The sequence below is a fragment of the Mus caroli genome, unplaced genomic scaffold (assembly GCF_978045245.1).
Source record: "Mus caroli unplaced genomic scaffold, Mus_caroli_1 scaffold_1, whole genome shotgun sequence".
Lineage (NCBI taxonomy): Eukaryota > Metazoa > Chordata > Mammalia > Rodentia > Muridae > Mus > Mus caroli.
The window spans coordinates 94618026-94636636 of record NW_028227256.1 but is presented as its reverse complement, the minus strand read 5'-3'; the positions used below and the strand labels follow the sequence as shown (position 1 = coordinate 94636636).

At 43.9% G+C, this 18611-nt stretch overlaps 1 protein-coding gene across 8 annotated transcripts in view; it reads left to right on the top strand.

Moving 5' to 3' along the window:
- The first annotated feature begins 2818 nt into the window (after positions 1-2818).
- The window catches only part of Pam (peptidylglycine alpha-amidating monooxygenase), a 271195-nt gene continuing 255402 nt past the window's right edge, over positions 2819-18611 (top strand). For 4 of the 8 annotated variants that reach the window (XM_085839864.1, XM_085839854.1, XM_029480198.2 and 1 more), the window contains exon 1: positions 2819-2921. The gene's annotated coding sequence lies outside the window, so the exon portion shown is untranslated. The remainder of the gene's footprint in view (positions 2922-18611) is intronic. The other 4 variants (XM_085839859.1, XM_085839861.1, XM_085839856.1 and 1 more) reach the window with 1 other exon arrangement.

The window sequence follows — 18611 nt, the reverse complement described above, 5'->3', positions numbered from 1 at the left end:
GATAATTGAGTCCTTGACAGATGTCTGTATTTCAGAGGGAAATTTACTTGTGAAAGAACAAACATGTATTACTTTTAACACAGGGCTATTCATTATGTGGGCCACAAGGTGCCTTTCGATGACTTGTAAATTGAAATTAATATTTTCTCTTGCCGTCCTAAATATGCATAAGCAATTTTGACTGGTTGATACAACCAACTCAAAGCTCATTCTTGGATTTCCATGTAGCTTTCTGCTCTTGATCAAGACTGGGCACTCTTAGGTCATATGTGAAGTGCAGAATAAGAAAGCATTTATGTTTCCTTCTTTTTCCAGAAAAGCTTATGGACCTGCACGTTCCCCAATATTTGCAGAATAAGTACTCTCTACTGCACCCATCCTCACAAGGAAGTGTCTCTTAGATGTGGCCCAACAGAAGGGAAACAGCAAAGATTCTTCATGAATTCATCTTTACTCATGTGTGCTTAGAATGTCTACCTTTACTCACATGTGCTCAGAATGTCTATCTTCCAAACCAAACACGGGTGTTGTACAGCGTGAGATGCTCCTAACAATTTTGTATGAGGTGGGTCAGCTTGGAGAACTGGGCAAGCAACAATCACATGACAACAGATTGAGAAAACAATTGGGAGCTTTACAGGGAAATGTGTACCTCCATCTGCTCCACAGCACTGCCTATGAATATGCTGCTATCCATAAATTATGCCTCACATTCTTAGCTGTTGGCTGGCTGCACATCTTTTGCACCATGACTACGCATAGCATTATAGAATTAAACTGATAGCATACAGTACCAGAAAGGACCTTAATTTAATGTTATCCCTGTAGGGGATGACTTTTCAGTGGTAAGAGAAGGCTTTGTTATGGTTTGCTTCTAATTATTGCTGCCTACATACAGATTGGCATGCCCTGAAGCCGCAACTCCTGAAGCTCCCTGGCTGCAGGCTTGGGGTGACTTCCCTAGAGAGCTGGTGAGTATTTTGTCAAATTGACAGAAACTAGAGTCACCTGGGAAGTGGGACCCTCAAATGAGGAATTACCCTCTTCAGATTGGCCTCTGGGGTCATTGTCTTGATGTATTCCTGACTGTGGGAAAGCCTGGCCCACCAAGGGTGGTGCCACTCCTAGGCAAATGGCCCCAAACTAACTAAGAAGACAAACTGAGCAAGCCATTAAAAAAAAAAAAATCCAGGAAACAGCATTCCTCTGTGGTGGTCTTTGCTTCTGTTCCTGCCTCTAGGTTCTTGGCTGAGCTTCTGCCTAGTCCCTCAGAGGTGGACAGTTTCCTGAAAGTGTATGCTGAACAAACCCTTTCCTCCCAAGTTGATTATTGAGGTCTTTAAGAGCTTGTTTCATTTAGACCAGGGTAAAGAAATGACTTAGGAGCAATGCGAAAGATCAGCCCTAGTGTGTGTGTGTGTGTGTGTGTGTGTGTGTGTGTGTGTGTGTGTCGCCCTCGTCAGTAAACTGAACCTGTTTCTTGCGTCTTTTTATGGCATTTAGTTTCTACAAAGAATTTCTTATCTCTACCTGAGAACCTAGGGTCAAAGGCTTTCCTTGGAATTTGAGTTGAGAAATAAAGCTCAAACTGGCCTGGTCAACCTGATTTATCTCTGGCTCACCACTGCTGCCTGATATGCTGTGATAGTCACTGAAGTAGTTTCCCTATGGAGAAATGGATTTTCTTTCTGGGAATTCCCCTGTGGCTTGAGAGCATAGTCTCCTTCACCCTAGCTCCCCATTTCCACTGCACTTTCTTCGTCTCATTCCAGGGACTTCTTCCACATCTTCAGTGACCTTCTTTCAACATCCCCCAATCCTGCTAAACAGAACTCCATAGATCGAGGCAGAGAGGCGCTTCTTGAAAAGACCAGCACTTGGTTGTAGAGCCACAGTAGCTCAGGGATCTGCCACGATTAAATGAAAGATAAGGTGGAACTCTGGAGAAAAAAGCAGAGGACTTTGCACAGCAAGGGCGCCATGAACACTCCAAAAGTCACTGCACAAGGGGAGATTTAAATACCTCTTTCTATTAAAAGCTCTTCAGTTGTGTGTGTGTGGTGGGGGGTGCAGATAGTAATGCGCAGTGATCAAACCTCTACTACACAACACTTCTGGCCTTTACTCATCCTGTCCTGTTTCTCATGCTTTAGGGTGATGCCCGGAGGGGGATAGTCTGGTTGTCTTGTGTGCCAAAGCTGAGTGCTCCTCAGAAGCAGAAAGGGACAGCAGGTGGAGGTGGAAAGTCAGGAGAGGCAAACCTCTGGTCTTGGGGTTCTGGCCAGGAAACCGCAAGCAACCTATGTGTGTGGTTCGAATTCAGGGACCTGGCTGCGGGAGGTGACTTTGAATGGAATTACACCTCAGCTAAGGGTTCGAAACCAGATCCTCTCTCCGGGTGCCGACCACCCGGCAGAGCCCCAGCCCAAAGGGCGCTGGGGAAGAAGGAGGTCCCTCGTCCCCTCGGGAAGCAGCCCCCGATCCAACTCCGATCTCGTCTTCTACCTCTTTCCACGCACCTGGCGCGGCCACCGCGCGGGGCTGGCCAGAAAGGACCCGGGACTCCGCCGCGTCCCAGAGACTATCGGGCCCTGGCCTTCTCCACGCTCCTCAGAGACCTTGGGACAGTCGCCACCCTCCGACCCGCCCGGGACTCCAAGCACCCGCCGCGCGCTCCCCGGGAGCCGGGCAGCCAAAGCGGGGCTCCGAGGGCTGGAGGCGGAGCCGAGGCGGGAGCCGCCCCGGGGGAGGGAGCGGGCGGTCCCGGAGCCCAGCGCGCGGCCCGGGGAGGAAGGAGGCCAGCTGCCGCCGCGGCCGCGTGCTCAGCCTGTCCCCGCCCAGGGACCCGGAGCCTCCAACTAACTCCGCCCGCCGCCCGCGGGCTCTCGCTTCCGTCCCGGGAAGAGCCTGCGGCCGCGCAGGTTAGTGTGGCCAGCGCGGGGCGCGGCGGGGAGAGGGTCGGGCGCGGGGCGGGGCGGGGCGCGGAAGTTGGGCAGAGGCGGGGCGGGGAGCGGGCTGCTGGTGCCCCGGCTTCCTGGCGCGGGGACTCGGTGGGTTTCCTCCGGCGCGGCCGGGGTCACGGCATCCGGCGTCCGAGCCTTCCTGGCATTCCCAAGTGCTGGGGTTGTCAGCACCACCGCGTTCTTCACCCGCGCTGTCCCCACTGTGGCACTTTAACTGCGCCCTCGCCTTACTGGGCGCGTTTGTTCATTCGCCTTGGGTTTTTTGTGCCCCCTTTTTGGACAACTCTAAGTGGCGGTGGCGAAGCCCCGCGGGACCCCGAGTGGATCCTTAGGACTAGTTTGAGCATTAGTAGGGGCTGCCGCGCAGATTGACAGCTACCGACGTGGAATAGCGACTGGGGCGCTTGAAGTGCTGGCAAGTGCCTGGAAGCATGGAAATTCCCCATCCTCATCGCCAGCCCACTCTGCTGTCTCCCCGCCTTTTTCTGCCAGCCTTAGAGTGTGTGTAATCCTCCAGGGAAGGGTGATTGCTCTGTCAAGCAGGATGGACAGTACCCACTACTTCCTATATTCACTAAATCTGGTTGGATCACCTCATCTGTGTGGCCTTGGTACTCTCTTCCATCATAATCTCTGTTGACCTGGACAAATACACGTTGTTCTGTTGGCTGCTTAGAGCTTGTTGGGACGATTTTAGAGGGCTGTGTGGTGGTTTTGAGCCAAGGTCTTAGGCTGAAGCTCTGTGCTAGTGGGTTCCTGACCTGAGTTTGGTCCTAAAGCTGAGATTTGGTGACTTAAAGATGAATTTGGCCTGGAGCTCTTTAAGTCTAAGAGGGACAGCACCGCATTTTCTGGAACTGGTTAACAGGGTTCAGAGCTGAAACTGTCCTTTATCCAGCAAACCCTATGTTTAAGCTATGGATCTCTATTCCCATGGTTATAGAAATTCAACTACCATGAAGATCCTACTACCCCAGTCTTAGAGATAAGAACTTTTTGCTTCAGGTGTTTTGTTGTCTCAATAGTCTTGTTTCCAACCTACAAGTAAAATTAATATTTTTTTTAGGGGGGGGGGAACCTTCTTCTTTGTAAAGTGAATTCAGAAACTTAGTTGATAATCACAGACACAAGAGACATCGTTTAATGTCTTCTAACTACCTTATAAGGAAAAGCGCCAAGAAAATCAGATTTATACTCTGTATTAAATGGCTAAGACCTGTCATTCTTATAGCCTAAATGTAATAGACATTTTCATGAGTCCCTGTATCATGCAATGCAAGTCTGCTGGGTGCTTTAAAGAGCAAGACATGGAATATATTTCTTGCCCTTAAGGGCTTTCTAAACTAATTTTGTGACACCTATATCTTTATATGGACATCAAACATATTCTAACAGCAATACGTGGCTTGTAGAAAGCGTGAAGAATGCTGTATATAAGCCCTTGTAGGCCATAATTTTGTGAGGCTGCCTTACAGAGTGAAGTAAATACCAGGTTCACTAAGAATGTACTTTCTAAAACTAATGTCTCAAATGCCCAGATTTCATCAAATAGATGCACATTTGGAAATAACTATTTTAGAGCAAAAGCAGCCAGTAAAACAGTGTTCCTAATGCTGGGACCCTTTAATATGGTTTCTCACATTGTGGTGACCCCAACCATAGAATTAATTTTTTCTTTATAACTTCATAACTGTGATTTTGTTAATGTTTTGAATTGTAATGTGAATATCAATATTTTCCCAATGGCCTTACCCTCAAGGGGTCTCGACCCACAGGTTGAGAACTCTCACTTAAACACTGTATTATGTGGTAATCAAATACTGAAAAGCTACCACAATTTTATCCAAAACTTCAATTAACTGGGTAGCCACATTGATGTTTTTCTCCTCCTCTTGGGAAGGAAATTATAATGCCTAGAGAAATAACTAGAGAGTAGAAAATTTTGTTTTTATGAACATAACTTAAAATAACTTTATTATATTAATTTATTTATAGGGGGAGGCACAGGCACACATGGGAAATCAGAGGACATATTGTGGTAGCTAGTTTACTACTTCCTCCATGTCAGCTTAAGGTCTCAAACTCAGGTTTCACCCTTGGTGACAAGTGCCTTTACCCACTGAGCCATCTTACCCACCCGCAAATATACAGTTTTCAATAGAGTAGCACTTTAATATTGTATTAGATACTTGTCTGATGCTGTGATAAAACACCATGATCACAAGCAATTTATAGAAGACAGAATCCCTTAACCTAAACATTTTGTAATTTTCCCAGACAGTAGCACCCACCAGGGATCCTGGGTTCAAATATTGAATCTATGGGGACATTTGTTATCCAGGATACCACAGGCACAAATGTCTGATGAACACTGGATTGGCTTTGCAAGTCTCACTTAAGTTAAATGAAACTTGTTTATTTGTTTGTTAGCCACAACAACAATTAATAAAATAATAATAATAATAAATCGCTCTGAATGCTTTTGAACTTTAAAAAGGTGAAGGATTGACTCAGGCTCTTCCTTTCCAAGCCAGTTGCATTTTATAAAATGTGATGACACCAATTCTTTCCGTAGTTCAAAGAAAAGTTAATTTACCTGCTGGCTGGGTGGAGTTTCATAAGCTACATGCATTCCTGTGGGACTTTTGAGAATTGATTAAATCCGCAAAATAAGGCCTGGCAGGCTGAAGGGCAGCCTGAGGAGTGTGCTGTTAACTTTACAGCCGTACTGATAGCTCAGTAGGTTGGTTATCTCCTTTATAATGTGAGATTAAAGATCCTTATCATTGCCTTGGAAACTGCGTGGTTTGATGAAACGGCCATGAATATCAGACTCTAGACTCTTCACTTTAACTCCTTTAGGCTGCAAGAGCTAATTGTTAAAACTACATAAAAATAGCTCAAACAGATAGGCTATGAATAAAGTGTTCTTGCCGTTCTGTGCGATCAAGTCTACTTGGGGAAACTTGAATAGTCTATTGTCTCTTTATTAGGTCTTTTGTTGATTTTGTTTTGTTTTGAAGACGGAGCCACTGTTTAGTCCAGACTAGGCTGGCACTTGGTATATAGATCAGGCTAACCTGGAACTCGTGATCCTCCTATCTCAGCCTACTGAATGCTGATTATAGACCTGTTAGCTTGCTTATCATCTCCTATTATTTCCCATACTGCTGAGAGGAAGACCTGCACATATCTGATCCAAGGTTAAAAAGATAGTTGATGGCAGGGATAGTTATAATTCCATGTGGCAGACAGATAGTTCTGTGGTTTATTCCTAAGCCCCTGAGTGGTCTTGCATTATCCAGGGCACACTAAATATCTCTCTTTATAAATGATGTATGTCTATAATTTGGGGCTTTGGCTTCTGATAGGCCTGGGTTGCTCCCCAAGTATTTGCCTGTCCTTTTACCTTGGAAAGTTATTTAACATCCCAAACACCCAGTTTTATCATCTCCAAAATGGGAGTAATGGAAAAATATATGTAAATGAACTCTGAAGGGACTCTGGCCTGCTCAGCTAGGGGAGCATGGCTCGGGCAGGCCTTGCCCTTCCCCGATTCCCTCTGTCATGCTAAAAATTGTTAGATTGCATTCTTAAAGCTAGCCCCCAAGGGCTATCCACCTCATTTGGCCAGTTCCTCCTCCTGAGACTGACTACCAAGGTCCAGCTATCAAATTATTGAACTCTAGCAATCAACCCCCCATTTGGCTCACTAATGAACATGCCTGATCAAAGTTAAACCCCTCATCCTAATGTGGAGTTTCCCATTTTACCTTTATAAACCAGCTTTTTTTTTTTCTTTTTCTTTCTTTTTTTCTTCTCTTTAAAATTTTGTATATCCCAATACCAGCCCCCCTCCTCCTCATACCCCCTCATGCAGATCCTCCCCTCATTCCCCCCTCACCCTTCTGGAGCCCCCCCTCTGAGTAATCACCCCAGAAGAGGGAATCCAGGAAGGACAAGGCCTGCCCGAGCCATGCTTCCCTAGCTGAGCAGGCCAGAGTCCCTTCAGAGTTCATTTACATATATATTTCTATTACTCCCATTTTGGAGATGTTAAAACTGGGTGTTTGGGATGTTAAATAACTTTCCAAGGTAAAAGGACAGGCAAATACTTGGGGAGCAACCCAGGCCCATCCCCACTGCACCTCAGGTCACTGCTAGGCTTGGCACATCCTCTCCCAATGAGGCCAGACAAGGCAAGGTGGCCCACTTAAAGGAACAGGATCCACATGTAGGCAACAGATTCAGGGACAGCCAGCCCCAGTTGTTGGGGCACCTGCATGAAGGCCAAGAGGCACATTTGCTACACATGGGCAAGGGTGGAGACATAAACCACGAGTTTTCTATGTGCCACATCTGTCTACTCTCCATCTAGAGACAGTCATTTGTCCTGCTCTGGGTAAAATACCCCTAACTCTTCTCCCTTGCCCCTTTTCTCCCCTCTCCCTGTTCCCTTCCCCTTCTCCCTCTTCTCCTATCACCTGTCTGTGACCCTCATTCCTGCCTTCTGTCCCTCTCCAGCAAATAAATCTCCTTTGGTCTAAGAACTTGGTCTCAGGGGTCCTGAGCTGATACTTTCCCTTTCAGACTCTTGTAAAGGTTAGATGCCCCAGCCAAGAGAGTTCTTAGAGCATCACTTGCCATTGAATGTGGGGTGGGGGAGGGAATGACAATCCAGAAGTCCCAAATTAAAAGTAATGCATAATGTACATAAATACATAACCCAAATATTTTGGAGTAGATATTCCTCATCTAACTTGTTGCCAAACCTTTACTCAACATATGTTTATCAAGATCCTACCACATGGTCAAATTTTGCTGACTCTGACATACAGTGGTGGGAGAAGTGTAGAGAGTCACAGAGGATTTGATGATGACAGCTTGTGTCATGTTCTGGGTGTGCAAGCATAAATACATTCTCTGCTCTCTTGGTTGGTGGTAGGCAACGGTCAGTGAAAATGTCAGAGGGCGTGAGCTCTCTAAGACCTGAAGCATGAATTAGCACTCTAATAAATTGGAGAGTTAAAAGATGTTCCAGATCCAGGGGAGCTTGAGAATGGAAGTCAAGTGGAACACTGGGAAAGAATAAAGACATGGGGAGGAAGGACAGCTGAGGCTACATGGAGAAAAGAGAACCAGCCACATGTTCTCAGGTTGGGACGAATCCAGCATTTGCCAGGTGCTCAGATTGGCTGGGAGGAACTTAAAATTTACACTTATGAAGCATCTCAAAGTGTGAACTGCCCAAATGTTTCTGTTTTTTTTTTTTTTTTTTTTTTTAAATACTATTATGTGGACCAAGCCAAATGGATCAGGAATTGTAATCCAACCCAAGGCCATCACTTTAGCTCCTTCATCATTGTAGAAGGGAAAGAAATTTTGTGTGGCTCAACAAATATATTTTAGGAGAGTCAGGGGTCAGGCACACAAGTAGACACAGAGTGACAACACCCAGTGTGTGATGCTGAAATAAGCCATCGCTCACCCAAATTTCTTCATAGCTGTAAAAAAGGAACACAGTGGTTTCGTTGGGGATGCTCTTCTAGAGACAGTTTATATTGTGGATTATCTTTACAAGTAGAGGTAGTATTTTTCCTGTTGGAGGAAAGAGAAGCTAGTCATAGTATTCAAGATACAGGGATCCTGTTTTATAGTTCAGGGTTCCCCTCCTCCACTATGAGTCAATGGGTGTGCAGGTCCCACCTGTCTGCCACGTCATACTGTGGGGGTTGGGCTTCAGGGAACATTGCCACTGTTCCTGCTACCCTCTCTGTGAATGTCATCTTTTGTCTTTGACCCATAATTTGTATTTTGTTGCTGTTTTTGGTTCATCTCTGATGTCCATGGGATGGTAACTATTGTTCTTGGGAGCCACAACCCTATACTGTTTAAATTAATTAAAAAGGAATGAAGTTTAACATGGTAGCTCCTCAGCTGTACTGCCCATGTGCTAAGTGCTTGAGAGCCATGTGTGGCCAGTCACTATCCATGAGGCAGAGTTGATGTAAGAACAATCTCACTGCCTAGAGTTCTATGGGGAATTACTAGTCTAAAACTTGCAGTTGTTTTTTGTGTTCGCGGGTAAGTAGAAGTTGATGATTTTGACAATATAAACATGATGATCATTTTTATGTTAGATTTGCAAGAATGTCTCTATATAGATAGAATATTTCAATTCAATAAGCTGGGAAGGAAAACATACAAAATTATTTACACTGTTTCCTTGAAGTCATGTGACAACAGAAATTCAGCAGACCTGTGGCATTCCTCAAACTGTCTACCTGTGTGGTGCAGATGTGTGCCCAGGAGTTTGACCTTGCTGAAATGAGCTTGGGTTTCTTTTTTATATAAAAGGCTGTACATTAGCAGTGTCTGTCTAGAGCATAGCTACTACATTAGTTACTGGGCAGTGCCTGCTGCTGACACTGCTTGCTGACCTAAACTGACATAAAGGGAAGAGACAAGAACACAGTTTCCACATGGCTCTTGTCAAGAGAACTTGAGAGGACAGAATCAAAAAAGAAATAGGAATTGAACTTGAGAAATAAAAATGTAATATTTTTAAATACAACTTTGAGTGACCCAGCAGAACTGAAGGAAAGGGCCAGGCAGCCTGTCTCTGTCCATTATAAGTGAGGAGAAGCCCATTCATTATGAGCCCTGTGGACCACAAGGAGTTACAACTAAAAGCATAGAGAATGCCAGGTCCAACCGACAGAAGTAAGGCAAGAAGATGGTTTTTCTCTGTTGTACACTGAAGATGTTCTTGCTGGCTTGTCCTCTTGTCCTAGACAACACAGAGGACAACTGTAGACACAGCAGTGAAGGCCAAAGCCCTTACAAGAATACTGCCTGACATTTCAATAGCTGAAGTCATCTGCCTCTGAGCGCAAGATCCATTGATATCTTAGAAAGAGTATTTGTGAGCCATTGAGAGATGGCTCGGGGGCTAGGAACACATGTTGCCTTTGCAGAGTTTGGTTCCCAGAATCCTGTTGGGCAGTTCACATCTACCTGTCACCCAGCTTCTGGGGGACCCAAGACCTCTGGTCTGCACTAGTGCCTGCACTCATTTGAACACATGCACACCCCCCACATACATACATGGCATTAAAAAATAAGAAAAATACCTCAAATGTATTTGTACAACAGTGACTTTTTACTTACAGAAAACTAAGAGTTCCAAAATTTTTGAATTTTAGAGTATTTAAAAATTGATTCTTTAGAAAAGTACTTATATGTACAAACTAGATCTTAATAAGGGTGTTGGCCCTTTATACTTTGGGGACTTTTAAGAAAGAGATATGTCAATACTGAATGACCACAATAACTGTAGTATTTAAAGAAAACATCTTTTTTTTGTTGGTTACACATGTATTTCTTCTTTGTATTACTAGCTTTGCCCAAAACTTCTTATTGTTGTAGATCAACCTCAAATTTTGGTAAATTTGGGAAAAGTCAGGACATCTGGCTCGTAAGGCTTGGACTAGTGTAGAGTCCCTTGTAGAAAGCAGATGTTTGTAATTGGTGGCATTTACACTGTTTAGTTTTTAAGTGCTGCTTTGTTAACTGTCTTTATCTTGGTGGTAAGTTCTAAGACCTTATTTGTGTAGGTTTTGTAAAGGCTCGAGGTCTCCTCTGCAGCCCCTCCTCTCAGTCTGTTTAAATCTGTTGGTGGCAGTTGTTACCAGGGCTCTTATTTCTCTTTGCCTGGGTTCTCACTAGTGCTGCTATTCCTCCCTGCCCTATTCTACACCTGTAAATCACATGGAAATTGGAAATTGTCATTTTTTTCTTTAACTTTGTGAGATCACAATCCTCACCAGCTCCTTGCTTCCTTTCTTAGGCAGGGGTCAGCAGGCATCTTCAGCAAATGGATTGGAATGAAACTGGGGGATACTATTGACATTGTAGCTGTTTCTGGACCTTACAGCTATTACCTGAGTAGGCACAGGGGAAGGAAAGGCTGCCAGATTGTTTCTCACGCTCATCAGTCTTCCATTGTCCTTTAAGGCATCCCATAATAAGGAAATGATGGCAAACTAATAAGCCCTTTCTTTCCCCCCAGAGAATTTAGAATTATACAGATTGTAATGTTGTGGGCGTAAAGCACTAACGACAGGGGTTTATAAAAACAGGCCTTGGCCTTTAACCCAGGATACCCTGTAGTGCTCAGAAGTTTCAGTGTGTGTACATTTTCTCTAGTTGCACATGAGTGACTTTAATCAGGAGCAACGTGGGTTCTTTGTATTATATGTCGTTTTCTCCATGGCCCCGGCCTCAATCAGCTAACACCGTATGCCTAATCGACCAAAGTGAAATGGCTTTACAACATTTTCTAGGAAGCTAAGGACTTTTTTGGAGAATTTCTCCTCTCTCTCTCTCTCTCTCTCTCTCTCTGAGTGGGAAGTGCCAAGGAGAGAAAGTTGGGATGGGTTTTGCAAAGGCAGATGTTTCCAGGACTTGAAGATGAGTGAAGGAGCTGCTAATAGGATATGTAAATGTAACCTTTCACCTAGCTACTGTCCCTATGGAAGTCTTAAGTCAATTGTTTGAGCTGGTCCTTGTCTAGTTCCTTAATGAAGCAGATTCTCTGGATCCCATTGTTATGCAGTCTGTCCTGAGAGCTATTGGATAGTTGGTACTGTCCTGGGCTGCCCATCCCTGCTTCAGTTGTAATAGCAGCTCACCATCAGGTGATCGGATTTCTACTGATATATTCCCCTTCATCTTCAGTACCTGTAGAATGTTTTGATATTCATGTGTGATACATTGACTTCTAGCTGTTTGGTTTCTAATAAACTGTCTTCCATTTATTTAACAAATACTTATTCAGTCCTAGCCATATGTGAGGCCCTCCCTCCCTCCCTCTCTCTCTCCCTCCCTCCCTCCCTCCCTCCCTCCGTCTTTTTTTCCCTGCTTATTTGGTCAGTGCTGAGGAGGAGGTCCAGGACCTTGCTCATGCTAGGCAAATATTCACCCACAACTTCTATTTCCATCTCAACCCAGTATTCTTGGCTTTAGAGATACGAGAAGTGGAAAACATGAGCTATGTCACCTTGGAGTGAAGAGTTAAGGAGAAAGACAATCATTCGTTGCCATATACTCATTATCACAATTAAAAAATTTTGCAAATAGTTCTATTCGTGCATAGGGAAATGGGTCTGAGGAGCACAATGTGATTGTGGGCTTGAGTAACAGGAGTCTGAAGAAGGGATGCTGATCAATAGCTGGAGACTGGGTGGGTGAGTTGGAGATAGGGAGGGAAGAAGGTAGAGACTTGTTTGTTCAGAAGCCCTCTTAGAGAGGTAACAAGGTAAAGTGAGGGAACGGAGGATAGCATTTGGTTATGGGGCTGGATGTAGCCAGACTCCTGGTTCAGTTCATACAGGAAGTTCCTAGATATGTTAAAATGTCAGTTTTCGTCCTAACAGCAACCGGGAATGATTAAGGAACACCTGGGGACTTGCTATGAGTTGTGTTGGAGAAGATTATTTGTGAGGGGGACAAATTGGAAGAGAGCCTGGATTTTCCTAGGAGCAGTTGTGTAGCTGCTGAGTCCACACATGTGGAGGAGAGGCGATGTACCTGGGACTGGCTGGAGAGAGGGCTCAGTGGGAGAGAACTGGCTGCTCTGCCAGCCAACCTAGGTTCCCTTACCAGCACCCACATGGTGAAGCACAACTGTTCCTAATTCCAGATCCAGAAGATTCCCTCTTCTGACCTCCGTGGGATCTTCCGGCCTGTGGTACACAGAGATACATGCAGCCAAACACCGTCTACATAAATAGAAGGGAAACAGAAAGAACAGAAATGTACCTGTGACAGGTACTATAAAACAGGAAGTGAAGATCGAAAGCATTGTCGGGCTGGCATCAGATGAGTGTGAGGATGAGATTCTGTCTTATGCAGGCAACAAATATTTACTGAGTTTCTACATAGATTTCTGTGCTGCTGCTCTGTAAATAAACTTCGATCAAGAACTTGTGGCCTTGAATAATAAGAAGACTGGCAGATAGTTATTAAAATATAATTTCAGACAGTAATTAATCACAAAAAAATACACAGAGAATAAGAATGGCTCCTCTTGAGTCGTTAAATCAGGAAAAAAAAAATGTTGCACAATGGCCTCGGGGCACTGGGTAAGCTAACCATGCAAAGACCTACAAAGCAAAGGGGATAAATATAAGATCCTAAAGCAGGACAAGAACCAGGACCCCAGTCCAGGTCCTCAGCCACAAGTACCTCTGTCACTGAGAGCCCAGAGTGTCCCATGACATGAGAGAGAAACAAGAGAGGTGTTAAAAAGTCATCTTATAGCCAGCACTGCCATCTTTTCTTCAGTCCTGAGCAGTGTCACATTCCACACCAGCCAGCCCCAGCCTCACACAGATCTGCCTCTCTCCTGGTGTGAGAGAACCTCTGTGAGAAGCCCTTCATCATCTCACACCCTGCTCCAGAACTGATGGTGAGAAACACAAGTCCACCTGCCAGGGATGACTCTTTTCAGTCCCCGGAAGTCCTCTACCTCCCTTCAGTCCTGTCTCCAATACGGCAGAGCAAAGTCCTTTCTCCAGGGCTTGCTTAGTAGTTCATACAATTTATTTCTTTTCTGCCTGGGATCACTGTGATTCGTCATGGCGAATAAATTATCTCTATCAGCCTGTTTCCATTCCTTCCTTCAGATGTGAGTTTGTAAGTTGTGAGTTGTGTGTGTGTGTGTGTGTGTGTTTTTCTTTTCCAGTTTTCTCTGACTTACTCTCTCCTACCTGGATCATTGAGTGCCTTAGCCTACGCTGTCTCTGTGATTCTATTTCTGCCTTTTTCTTGGAGTCACTTGCTGAGGCCCTGCCTTTAAAGTGCCATTGTTGCTTCAAGTTAAAAATATTTATGAGTATTTTATTGTTTTGCAGGAAAGCCTTAACATTCATACTTGCTCTACCACATATTTATGGAGGGAACTCCCTCTGACTTCTGAGACTTCCTGGAATAATCTCAGGAAGATCAAATAGGGGAAGAGGCAGACACTAGTTAGCATCACACAAAAGGGAAAACTCAGCATGGGTAATCACCACAGGGCTGTGATTACACATAGAAAAATAATGTAAATTATTCCAAGATGAGTAAACATCCTTTAGAATTTGAATGAGTGTGCGATCTTGGAGTCCTACTGTATGCAAGTGTGTTTGTATTCCTTGATCTTTCCGAGATAGTGAGTTTCAGGGTGGGTATTGAAATCAGTTTGGCCTTAACGAAATAAAGTAGTTTCTGGGTCTTTCTCTGATACTTAGGTGGACAGAAGCAAAAAAAAGACTCCCTTGACACCAACATTCAGCATGCAGGAAAAAAAAAAAAAAGAAAAGAAAAAAGAATTGCCCAGTTGTCAGTATGGTTCATGCAACTGCAGTGTGTGAGAGAAAGGGTGGGGCTTGCCAGGCAATCAGAGGACCAGGAGCGGCTCTCTGAACTTCTGGTTCTGTTACTGACATGAGATGGAAATCTTCCCCTTTTCAATGCAGTGCAGGCCTGATTGAGTAAGTAAAGTCAGCCTGTAAAAGGGATTGGAAGGACATTCAGAGCATTCCCTACTGTATTTCAGATGAGAATACGTCCTTATCCTGTAGGACTTGCAGGCATCTGTGCATTTTCCTCCAGTGTGGACTTCAAGGCTGCCATGAGGTTTCATGGTTTCCAGCCACACTTGAAGCCTTGACCAGCTCCACCTGCAACATATGTGTTTGTTTCCTAAAACTATTGAGTTGGGGATGCCACAAATTGAGTGGCTTAAACCACTGCAGCTATGCCCTATAGTTCCAGATCTTAGGAGTCTGCTGTGGTTTCCATGTGTCCTTCCCACCCCCACCCCTCAAAGAATGCCTTGGAAACACATCTCCATGTGACGGTGTTGGGTCATGGGCCCTAATGAGAGGTTGTTGTGAAAGTGAAGCCGTAGGACTTCAGTGCCAATTATAGAGTGCTTCAGGCTGTGAGCTCAGTCTTGTATGCTCTCATGCACTCTCTCCCTCTTGCTTTCCATCGTGGGTTAATGAAGCAAGAATTTTTTGACACTGGACTCCCTGAACTCAAGAACTGTGAGAAACTGAATTTCTTTTCTCTATTAATAGCCCAGTCAGAATATTCTTTTGTAACAATAACATCCATGTGTTGACTGGTTGGCTTCCTTCTGAGAGTAGTGAGGGATGCTCTCTCCCATACCTCTCTCTTGCCTTTTTGTTATCAGAGACGGTCTTTGGCTTACAGATGTCTTCTCTGTTCTCCACATCGTTGCCATCATTTTTCTCTTATGCCTGCCTCTTTGTCCACGTTCCCCCTTCCTACTGGAAACTGGACAACCCTAATGACCAATGTTCTTAATTTGATCTGCACAGACACCATGTCTAAGTCCCATTGTTCACTAGACCTGGAAGTTAAGACTTGACCATTGTCTTGGGGGACAGGAGACAACTTAAATTCTATTTGCACAATGCAGTATACATGCAAGAAGGTATAATCACAAACAGCAAATTTGTGTGCTACCAAAGGAACTCATAAAGTAGATGGACTAGGAGCAGAAGCAATATGATATACCAAATGGCACAGGGCAAAATAAACAAAATACCTTATAAAATTGCATGTGGAACTCTGAATGTTCACTATTTAGAGTTCTGCAAATCCTATTAATGTTATTTTTAAATTGGTATAAATTAGAGTTTCAGCCAACAAAAAAGAACAAAAGAACCAATTAATTTCCTTTCTAATTTTAATAGTACATTCCATTATTATACTGATGTCATTGGCAAATTTGTGGTCCCCATGTTTATTTGTTAAGTGGATATTTTTCTGTGTGCATAAACTTTACTGCCTTAACATTTCCCTTGTTTCCTGCCCTCTATGCCTTCCTTTACCTTTCCTGACTGGCCATCTCTGCTGAATCCCCAGGAAGGTATATAATGCCCAATCTTATGACTTGTGCTTGCCTTGGTTCACTAAAAAAAAACCTCCTTTCATTTAAGAATTAAATCTCATAAATACTCTGGAATGTTTACACGAGTCTCTCTCTCTCTCTCTCTCTCTCTCTCTCTCTCTCTCTCTCTCTGTGTGTGTGTGTGTGTTATTTTTTTAATAGTATAGGGAGAAGTTGATAGACCTTCACCTTGATATTGGAGAATATGTAAGTCCTTCTCTTGCATAGATTTACCCAGCTTTGGCATGAAGCTATTCCATTTTACCTGGGAAGGCGAGTGTGTATAACTCTTCATATGGCCTCCTATTCTGGCATTAGGACAGTCTCTGTTTGACATGAGGATGGCGTGCTGTTTCCTTGTGCACCTGGGCAGTTTGAAAGTTAAACTGTTTTCTGTTTTTTTACGGAGTGACACACAGATCACACTGAGAGATATATTGTACAGGAACGCATTCCAATTTAGTGAATAGAAATTGGATACTTGACTTTTGCCTTAGACAAGTAGTTGTTTTGTCATCGACCAAAATGCTTTCAGAGCCGAGTTCCAACATTCCGAATAGCTCTGTGCTGTTTTTAAGGAGGTTTTAATTGCTTCTCTTTCATTAGTTTGCTTCACCATGGCTCTAAACCTCCAAAGGAATGAAAGACTTACATGAAAATAAAAACAAACCCATGTTTAAATTTTTGTTACCAATGCACAAGCTTCTTCCTTGTTCTTCAGGAAATTTGTTTGAAATATTTTCCACTTAAAACAAGTGCACTAAGATATCAGAGCCGTGCCTCAGTGCTGGTAACACAGAGCAGAGCGTGTGGGGAAGAGGTGCCATTCGATAGAACATTACGGGCCTGGAACTGAGGGCAAATCTGCTAGACCATTTTAAAGAGATGATCTGTGTCTGGAGCCTGCTAAGACTGCTTAAAAATGTCTTTGTTTTGACAGTTGTCTTTGTCTGTTGTTTTTCAGGTTAGAGTGTTCTTCTTTCTCCCTAGAAAAGGAGGTTCATAGGAACCCCCCCAGCCCGGGGTGAGGGGTCCCCTCTGATTTTCAGTGTGATCTCTGCACTTTGAAGAAGGCCTGGCATTCTGGGTACTTAGTCACTGGGTACTTAGTCACTGGGTACTTAGTCACTGGACACCATAGCCACAGAAATCAGTTGGCCTAGTTGATGAACTTTCTACCCTTCCCAGATACAAACATAGCAATATATTTTTGAAAAATACATGTGCTTTTGTAGGTCGATTTAGGGAATGGGATGGACTCAGTCTGCCTGGGTTCAAACTCGTTTCAGCATTCACCAGCAGTGTCTTAGAGAAAGTGATGGAGGCTCAGTTTCATCATCTCTGAGGTTGCCTTCTGCTATCTCGCAACAGCATGAGGCACTGTTCTGAGCATGTCACGGATCTGTCACACCTATTCCTCAAAGCTGCCTTGTGAAGTAGATGTCACAGATGTCACTGTTTCCATGTAGAGACAATGAGGATGGAGCATTGAGAGGCTAAGATCATTTGCCCAAGTTCACATGGATACCAGGACCAAAGGTCAAGCTTTGACATTTTGGCTTGGGATCTCGTGTCCCTCTAGCCAGCTTGTCAACTATAGTCCTTGGTGTTGATGTGAGACAAGAGTAAGCCACTCAGTCGACTATGATATCAAGGACAGAGATGACTGATGCCATGTTGCTGCAGACAATTCCTGCTATGACTCTTGTGATGGGAGTGACTATTATTTTCATTAATACTATCTGTTCTCGCTTTAATAACAGTTTATAATTCTTCATGCTGTTGTCTATAAGGTATTAGATCTCAGAGGGCTTCTATTTGCTTTTAAACCCGTTCTTTTAACATTCTGGGTCATAAAGTGTGTGGAGTCATTTGAAGATTGGACTGTATTGGGAAAAAAAAACCCCACAAAGTTTTGGTTAAATATATTGGGAGTTATAAATTCCTCCTGATTCCTTTAGGTTCTTTTCAAAGTAGTCGAGAGAGGCCCCGTGGCACTTGGCAGTTTTTTTTTTTTTTAGTACATTGTATACTTGATTCCAGGGGCTAGAGTTTGGCAGGGATTAGGAGGATCACACCTAATAAAAATAAACTTTTTCATTTCTAAAAATCATAATTCTTTTAAATCACATTGGTTGCTTTTTAAAAATAAAAACAACCCCATTTGCTGGTGGGAATGAAATTGAAGTCCTTTGTCATTTGTGCTGAATTTGTCTCTGCCAAGAAAACACAGTTTGAGAAGGGCAGACTGCGGTATTCCTTAAGCACTGCTCTCCTGGGCTGTAAGCTCACTGGCCTTGTAATGTTTACCAAGCAGTTTTTCTGCCATTCGCATACTTGGTGGTGATATTGTTGGCTCCTTCCTGCCTGGCATTTTGTCCGCATGCCTGGTGGCTTAGCCTAGCATTTCCTGCTGGCTCACAAGGGGAGGAAAGATAGAGGAGGACCTTCAGAATCCTGAGAAGAAGAAATCGATGCTCGCAGTCCTGCCTGGAATTTTGAAATATTTCAAACTAAAGTAACTCTAGATGTCTCAGATTTTCTTAAGGAAAACAGCATTCTGGAAGTTTCTAGTCTCGGTGGCTTTGGGGCTCTTTCCGAGGGCTGTGCTATACTAGAGGGTTGAGACTAGGCTTAAAGATTTTTAACTTTTATTTTCTGATGTGCATGTGTGTCTGAGG